General features: G+C 41.1%; 1 protein-coding gene across 9 annotated transcripts in view; it reads left to right on the top strand.

The window, feature by feature from the left end:
• The first annotated feature begins 1,921 nt into the window (after positions 1–1,921).
• Positions 1,922–7,996, top strand: part of scel (sciellin) — a 79,861-nt gene continuing 73,786 nt past the window's right edge. For 2 of the 9 annotated variants that reach the window (XM_073027640.1, XM_073027618.1), the window contains exon 1: positions 1,924–2,128. The gene's annotated coding sequence lies outside the window, so the exon portion shown is untranslated. Of the gene's footprint in view, positions 2,129–5,213; positions 5,344–7,996 lie in introns of those variants that run through there. The other 7 variants (XM_073027658.1, XM_073027651.1, XM_073027669.1 and 4 more) reach the window with 7 other exon arrangements.

The following is a 7,996-nucleotide window of genomic DNA, read 5'->3' as shown; positions in this document are numbered from 1 at the left end:
GGATGAGAATCGGGGAATTAACAAACTGACGGAAGATACTTTGGAACTAAAGGCAGTTGCAGTTGAAGGACATGAAAGGATTTGTAGGTCATGATGGAGATTTAAAATTTTAATCTTTGGAGGAAAACAAGCCAGTGTGAGGTGTGAGAGCAGTATTGATGACCATTGTTATAGTCATAGAACTTGGAAACAGGTCCTCTTCCATGGCAACCATCAAACATCCATTTGCACTAATCCCAATTTATTCTCCCAACTCTCTCCTTGAATCCATCCACATTCTACCTCTCATCCAAATGCTAAGGACAATGTAGCCAGTTAATGTCCCTACCTGCACATCTTTGGGATGTGGGAGGAGATGAGAGCACCCAGAGGAAACCCACGCAGTCACTTGGAAAATACCCTCACTGCTTTCCTGGAGTTTCTTCTCTATTTGAAAAGGTCACAGCTCAGGGACTTCTATGACGCAGTGATGATGTTACATGTCTTTCACAGGTCTTTGGCACCTTTCCCTAATCATCCAGCGTAGTGGTTAGCACAACGCCTTACCGTAATTGACCCGGGTTCAATTCCTGCCACTGACTGTAAGGAGTTTGTATGTTCTCCCTGTGACTGTGTGGGTCTCCTTTGGGTGCTCTGGTTTCCTCCCACAGTCCAAAGGCATCCTGCTTAGTTGGTTAATTGGTCACTGTAAATTGATTAGGCTAGGGTTAAATCGGGGGTTGCTAGGCACCGTGGGTCGAAGGGCTGGAAAGGCCTATTCTGTACTGTATCTTAATAAATAAATATATCTCTTCTAACAGAACTTAAAGAGGAATAATGATTCTTGGAGTCCTGTGTCAGGCATGCAGATACTGTGATCCATACACCAAAGCATGTTCTCAGCCTCAAAGAAGAATGAATGGCCGGTCTGCAGGATGCTTCCATTCAGAAACAAAGGTACCAGTTGCCTTCCCCTTTGATCCTCCCTGTCGCTTTGTCACAGCCTCCAAGACTACTCAGTGGTCACTTTACGTATCTAATAAAGTGACAGCTGAATGCATTTTTGGAGCAGTGAAATACAATTGAAGCTCAAGTAAGAGCATCTTATCCTCTAAGTAGCCTTATTAATTGTTACATTGTTCAAATTTCACAGATAATTAGTCAGAAACGCAGGTTAAAATTACCACCCATCTGAAGTTACTGAGAAGCACTTCAGTGATTATAAAATCACACTCCTATCATTAGATTCCACATCAGTAACACTGGACATAGGTTTAGGATTACTAATGGATTAATTAAGAGGCAGTTTCATATAAGAGGTTATTAGACCATGGAATATTTTATGAAGTGACTAGAGAATGAGAGGCTATAACAGCACTCAAAAAGGACTTGGATAGGTATCTGGAAAAGCATATGGGCAAAGGGAGATCAGCATTGATAACTCCATAACCTGGAGATGCCAAAGACAAGGGTAGAAGCAAACATGCTCTGGCCCTCTCTCTGTTGTATTTGTCTCCATACATCCTCTGTCCTTGCTTCGTTTAATGATAGTGATATATATTTTTATTAAAATAAACTCTAAACAAGATCAATACTCTGCAAATAGGTATGGAGTGTTTTGGTGCCTCTTGAGGGCATACTCCTTTGGTCTCTGATATGTAATCGACCCTCCGGAGCTATTATTCAATGCATTCGAGTGTGAAGTGCTTTTCTAATGGAGAAGGTGATCCCCATACACCTCTTAGACAGATGTGTGGAATACTTGTATTGCAAATATGCATGGGTGGTGGCATCCGCTCAGGTTCAATTACCCTGATATAGAAAGAATGTTGTTTAGTTGATCTGAGAGGGAGTGGTGGAATGTGGAAACTCTGGTATCAATCCAATTCTGCCTTTTAACTGCTTGTCACAAATGGCAAATTATTCTCCCTTTTCTCCACCCAGAGGGAGTGAGAGTGTGAGTCAGTCCCACTGGGGTGGAAGCATATTGGTACAGGACAAATAAGCTGGGAGTTAGTTCTAGCTGCATTAACTTCACCGTTGCACTGGTGAGGAGGTTGGAACGCAAGAAGCAAAGCATAAGCACTATTTAACACCGTAGCCAGCAACAAAACTACAAAGGAATTTCTTTCAGAACAAATTGAGATAGGTGAGTAACAGAAATTTCTCTTTTTTGCTTCTTTAAACCAATCTGACACACTGGCAGCTTTGATAAGATTAGGTCAAAGCTCGTCCCAGCATGCTAATTAAACCAGAATGTCGTACACACTGATCATGATTGCATTTTATGTGGTCTGTGTTAGAAGTAACACGGGAGTAGCAAATCTTGCCAATGATCTTGTTGAGTCTCACTCCTAATAGTAGTGCTTCTGAAATATGTGTAGTCTCTAAGCAATTATATATGAGTTTATATCTGCTTTATACAATGTGTTTGGAAGTGAAGATATGTCTTTTTCCCCCAATTATTAAATACTAGGTTCTCAGGAAGAGATTATTTTGGGAGGTAGGTTTTCAAAATGTAATAACGTCTACCTAGTACCTGCCCTTATAATAACATGGGAGGAATCCAATCGACCCGTCATGTCCCTCCCTTGATCCTGTTAGTCTCCTTATTTCCTTGTACTTCTGTATTTTATTCTACCTTACACATGTCCATCAATTCCCTTGAGGGTCTCTCTGCCTTTATCCATAATAGGGGGTAATCTACAGCAGCCAATTAACCTACAAATAAATCCCAAATCAATCTGTAAAGAGGAAATGGCTTGTCTGACTGTTAGGGAGTGAACACCTTTCCTTTCGAAGGCGTATCTTTCCTAAATATATGGGTGTACCTGGCAAGAGCAAAGCTTAAGAAACCCCAAGCATGCATCAGAATCACAAGAATTTAACCATTTAAAATCAGACAGATTGGTGCTGCCAAATCCTCGGGCCAAAAAGGAAAGAACGCCAATCCCAATAGAAACTCTACCTCCTAGGTCTTCCTGTCTAGTTAAGGTTTTAGGTCATCTGAAACTCTGTATCAAGTTGGATGCAATGTTCTTGTTTGTGTGGCAATACATACGATGGTAAGATCTCATTTCTCAGTTGGCTGACTGATGTGCCCAGGAAGATGCAACATGAAGGCTCAAAGTTAATCAGCCAGCAGTCTCTGGCTACATTACTCTGTATTTGCACATTATCACCTAAGACTTCCTGAGTGCAGCTTAATCTCAAGCCCCAGAGTTTTCCTATTTGAATATATGTTGAAGTAGACCATTCAGCAGTGTGGGAGTCCTTATGCGACATGATGCTTTGGATGTCCACATGTAAAGGCATGAATTGGGTTTACTCGTCAGCTGATTAGTAAGGTCCCTTTACTAGAGGTTCTGACAAGTAATCATTTCACTCCTGAGAATGACCCTCCTTTAAGAGGACAGAGTCACAGAATATTTCCTTGTTATTATTTCCACTTCAGCCATACATCCACTCAGAAACTTGTTCACATTGGATGAAAGAGTAAATTGTAGTTTATAAAATAAAAGACCAGTTACTTTAAAAACGATAAACACTGTTTTATTAAAAATGGTGATGCCAATTAACCTCAGACACCCCCTAACATTTTGAAATGTTGTTCTTGTAGTCAACTGTTGAAGTTACACAGTACTCTCTTTTTATCGTCTTTGATGAAACTGAATTTGAAGTAAATGTTAAACAGAGCATGGACTTAAATTCTGCAGAAGTACAGGCTTTGGACTTTAGAAGGGTGGAGTTATTTAATGCCACCAGGTAATGACAACATAAAATGAGCCACTAGGGGGCAGTGTGGTTGTGGATTAAATCCAATCTTGTTGCCAGTAAATCGAGAGCAACAATATGAAAGTTTGTCAAGATGGGGCACCATCATGTCAGGCATGGTATCTGGCCCAGCACGAGTTACACACTATTCTGCCGTAAATACTCCAAATTGACTCTATATAAATTAACACAAAAAAGAGAATTAATTTCACCCTCTCATAATAGTGCAGGCTTCAATGTGATCGTTAAGTCTCCTTGATATTTATCCCAGATTACCAGTGGTAACATGTACAGCTCAGAAGCTCTCAGAGATACAATAAGGATGTCTAGACTGAAAAATAGCAGACAGGCCCTCATCCCAGCGGATCATGATTTTGGGCCTGTGATGGACTGTGTCCTCTCCAGGGCGCAAGCCTGGGTGGGAAGCTTTGTAGAACCAGTGGTTACCATGCAGCGGGTTCCCTCTCTCCACATCACTGATGTAGTCCAAGGGAAGGGCAAGCGCTGATACAGCTTGGAACCAGTGTTTTTGTAAATTGGCATGATCTAGTACAATGGTAAAGTGATTTTTGTTGTCTCAATGGGGTTCTGATCGCAATCGTATTTCCAAGTGAGTGTGAAGTAACACCAGGCAATTTCGCACCTCCCTGAGTGAACTGTGATTACAAATACACTTGAAGGAGACCCTTAAGAGTTCTTTCTTTTCCTCATGGACTAAAATATTGTACAATCACTGATTATCATCTGCGAAAAATGTATCTTCAAACTGGGAAGACATAATAGATGAATTAAGATTATAGGCCCAGGGCATAAATATAATTAAGCCATATTGATGGATGGAATGATGCTTCATTCTTCATAGCAGTGCATTGTGATATGAGATTGGCCATTTTTTTTCTGTTAGTAAGGCACTTGGCGTCCTGCTGAAGGGTCACAACCCAAAACATCGACTGTACTTTTTTCATTGATGCTGCCTGGCCTGCTGATTTCCTCCAGCATTTTGTGTGTGTTACTTGGATTTCCAGCATCTGCAGATTTATTCTTGTTTGTGGTGGCTCTAATTTGTAGTCTTACCTGGAGACAAAATAAAATTGGTGTTGATGTCAAAGTGGAAGACAGCAGCAAATTTTATTTTTTCATTTGGAGCTGCTATGCTTGTGTGAATAATACATGCACTGATAGTCTAAAGTCAAAACCTTTTATTAATCTTACCCGGGCACCCCTTAAAGAGCAATTTAGTATTTCAAGATGTCCAAAGCTGTTTTTGGCCAATGAAATACGTTTTGAATTCGTCATTATTGCAATGCAGTGAACTCGCCAGCTAACTTATAGGCAAATCTTCAATCTTAGGTGATGGTTTTGATGGCAGTTTGCAATTGTTATTCAGAGTATGACAAAGGTGTACCACGTGTGCATTAGTGCCATTCCAACCCCACCCAAAACTTGCACAACCAGTTTAGAAATATTGAAAGCACACACCCATCCATGCACTCTCACAAAGTTCTTATTAAGATATAACTTTAAAGAAGGAACTTCTCTCCACCCAGGTAATTTAACCGCACAGTTACTCAGATCAGATCGACTGAATGTGTAAGTAGAGCCTCTGAATTTTGTTGTCATTGTCTGGAAGCAAACTCAAACGAAATTTGAAGGAATTTAGGATAGATGAGCATTGCAATGAGTCGAGTTTTGCTTGTAGGTGTCTGCATATTAGTGTTTGCTGTTGCATGTCACCTGAGAGAGTGACAGTCCTGTAGAGATCCATAACTGCTCTGTTGACTACAGTTTATATTTAGTGCTCTAGTCTGCCTTCTATCCTCGTTTTCAGTGTCAAAGGAATGTTTTCTAGGTTTCTGATTCCACTTTGATGACTTATGAAAAATACTGGGTGGTATTCTTGTAAAATGTTACTTTTTTTAAAAAAAATGTTGTTCTTAAAGTGCATGCCGTAGTTCCATTTCTTTTCTCAGTTTTAACGTTAACTAGAGGAGACAATACTGCCCTTAATAGTTCATATTCAACAAATGAGAAAGAATGAAATAATAAAATATTTCTTTCCTGCCTTTTGAGATGTCAATGTGAAACACCTCTCAAATTATGAATCAGTATCACTGCTGAAATTCCAACTGCTGCTCCAAACTAGGTCAAAAAATAGAAAAGACACTGCTGACTGGATTTTACCTTACAAGTTTCAGAATAAGCTTGGAGTGAACAGGAGGAAGTGGATCTGGAGAAGGAACAGGCTTATCAAAGTTTCCTGTGTGAAATTTGCTGAAGTCATATCTGCTTTGGTGTTGTTCCTTGTCTGTGTTACTTGCAGAGTACACCTCTATAGTGAACTCACAACTTTTTGACTTCCATTGTTTCTGGAGAACTCAGAATGCAGCCTTGTTGAACACTTGAGAAACAACTTTTAGTTTAATAAATTGCAGACATGTTCAGCAAACTGATACGCAGAGGATTAAGTAAGTTTCGCAGAATGTTGTGTAAGAGTTGTGGCATTGTGACAATCAGGCAGCTATTTAGCGACTGTGATAGACAAATGTTTAACAGCACAGTAGGGGGTGAGTTTTATATCCAAGTGGAATTGCTGCATGGAGTGGCCCGGACGGAGTTAGTGATGCATCCTGTGAGCTGATGAGGAAGTGATTCCAATGACCATGGTAAATTTAATGATCATGCCTCATTTCAGTTTTCATGCTATTTTTCCCCAACCAAAGCTGGTGGGAATTTTGTTTGGGGCTGGCGTATGGTAATTGTGGTACAGTAATAGGAATGGTGCTGGGTTTTTGGCATTTGGTTTGCGTACACGGTTGTGTAAGTGTGAGTGTGTTTGTATAAGACTATGTGTAATGCCCTGCTTGCTGTTGAAAGTGGAGATGTAATTCGTAGCAAGGAAATTTCAAGGATTCCCTGGGGAAGTCCAAGGAACAATTCCTGCCAATGGCTGAGCTAGTAAATTACACTGGGGCCGTGGGATGATAATGAGAGTGAACCTTACTCTAGGGTAGGGGTTCCCAATCTTTTTTTATGCCATAACCAATACCATTAAGCAAGGGTTTCATGGACCCCAGATTGGGAGCCTCTGCTCTAGGGGATCACTCTTTCAATAGTAGTTGTGTAGCTAACTTGACTTCGTGCTGTTGCAAGGCCTTTGGCAACTGCACCATTCCCTATCCACCCACCTTGCCAACCACCAACTCCATTTCTCCTGTAATTCCTGCTCACTCCAGCTGACAAGCATTGAAAAGGCTGAAGCTTCCATGGCTATTGTAACCACTCAGGACTCCCACTGGCCTACCCAGGCAGGTTTGCCACTGGGTGAGTCCTGAGTCTCCCAATGTATTCAATCCCTCCACAGCCAACAACCCCCCACCTTCTCCCACTCTTACCACATGCTCCAGTAGAAAGAGCATCACGGCAGCAAAGCCACCAAGTCACAAAGCCTGAAGTGGAGGGGGTGGCATCCTTCCTCAAGACAGCAGGGAGGGCAAAGCTGGAATCAGAGACAGAAGAAGCCCACGTATCATTACCACCAGCAGGGAGGAGGTACAGGAGCCTAAAGGTGCACACTCAATATTTTAGGAATAGCTTTTCCTCTCCACCATCAGATTTCTGATTGGTCCATGAAGCCATGTACACTACCTGACTCTTCCTTGTTAGCAAAAATTAATTAATCAATTTATCCAGTTACTTATTTATTTATCTTTGTAATTTTCTATGTCTTGTTCTGTCCTCCTGCCAAATAATGACAAATGTCATGACATACGTCAGTGATACTGGACCTGATTATGCTTCTGTTGATTAAGCACCTGTAGCTCTGCTCATTCATCTTTAGGGATGGGTGTGTTTAACCTGGTGAAGTATGTGAGCTATGATTCATGCCCTATTCTTTGGTGGAGACTCGGTGGACAAATTTTCATTCCATTTCCATTATGGTTCTTACTGCACATTATCCTTTGCTGTGTTTTGTGCATTTCCTGTTGCTTAATAAGCCTCTACTGATAATGCAAATACCTAAAGTATTGCCTCCACCCACGCCAGTTGTTACACCCAGTTGTGCTCGCAACGTCGCCAGTAAGAAACAGGAACCCAGTATGGTTGTCACTGCTTTTTATGGTACAGGGTTCAGCACAACAAAAACTGATGGAACTCGGAGCTTCAAACCAGAATCAGACCAGACTTGCCATCACTGATACGTGCCGTGAAATTTGTGCAGTACAAGACATAAAAATTATTATAA

Source organism: Hemitrygon akajei, chromosome 2, assembly GCF_048418815.1.
Source record: "Hemitrygon akajei chromosome 2, sHemAka1.3, whole genome shotgun sequence".
In the NCBI taxonomy this organism is placed as follows: Eukaryota; Metazoa; Chordata; class Chondrichthyes; order Myliobatiformes; family Dasyatidae; genus Hemitrygon; species Hemitrygon akajei.
The sequence above is the reverse complement of the archived record's forward strand: the minus strand, read 5'-3'. Positions and strand labels throughout refer to the sequence as shown.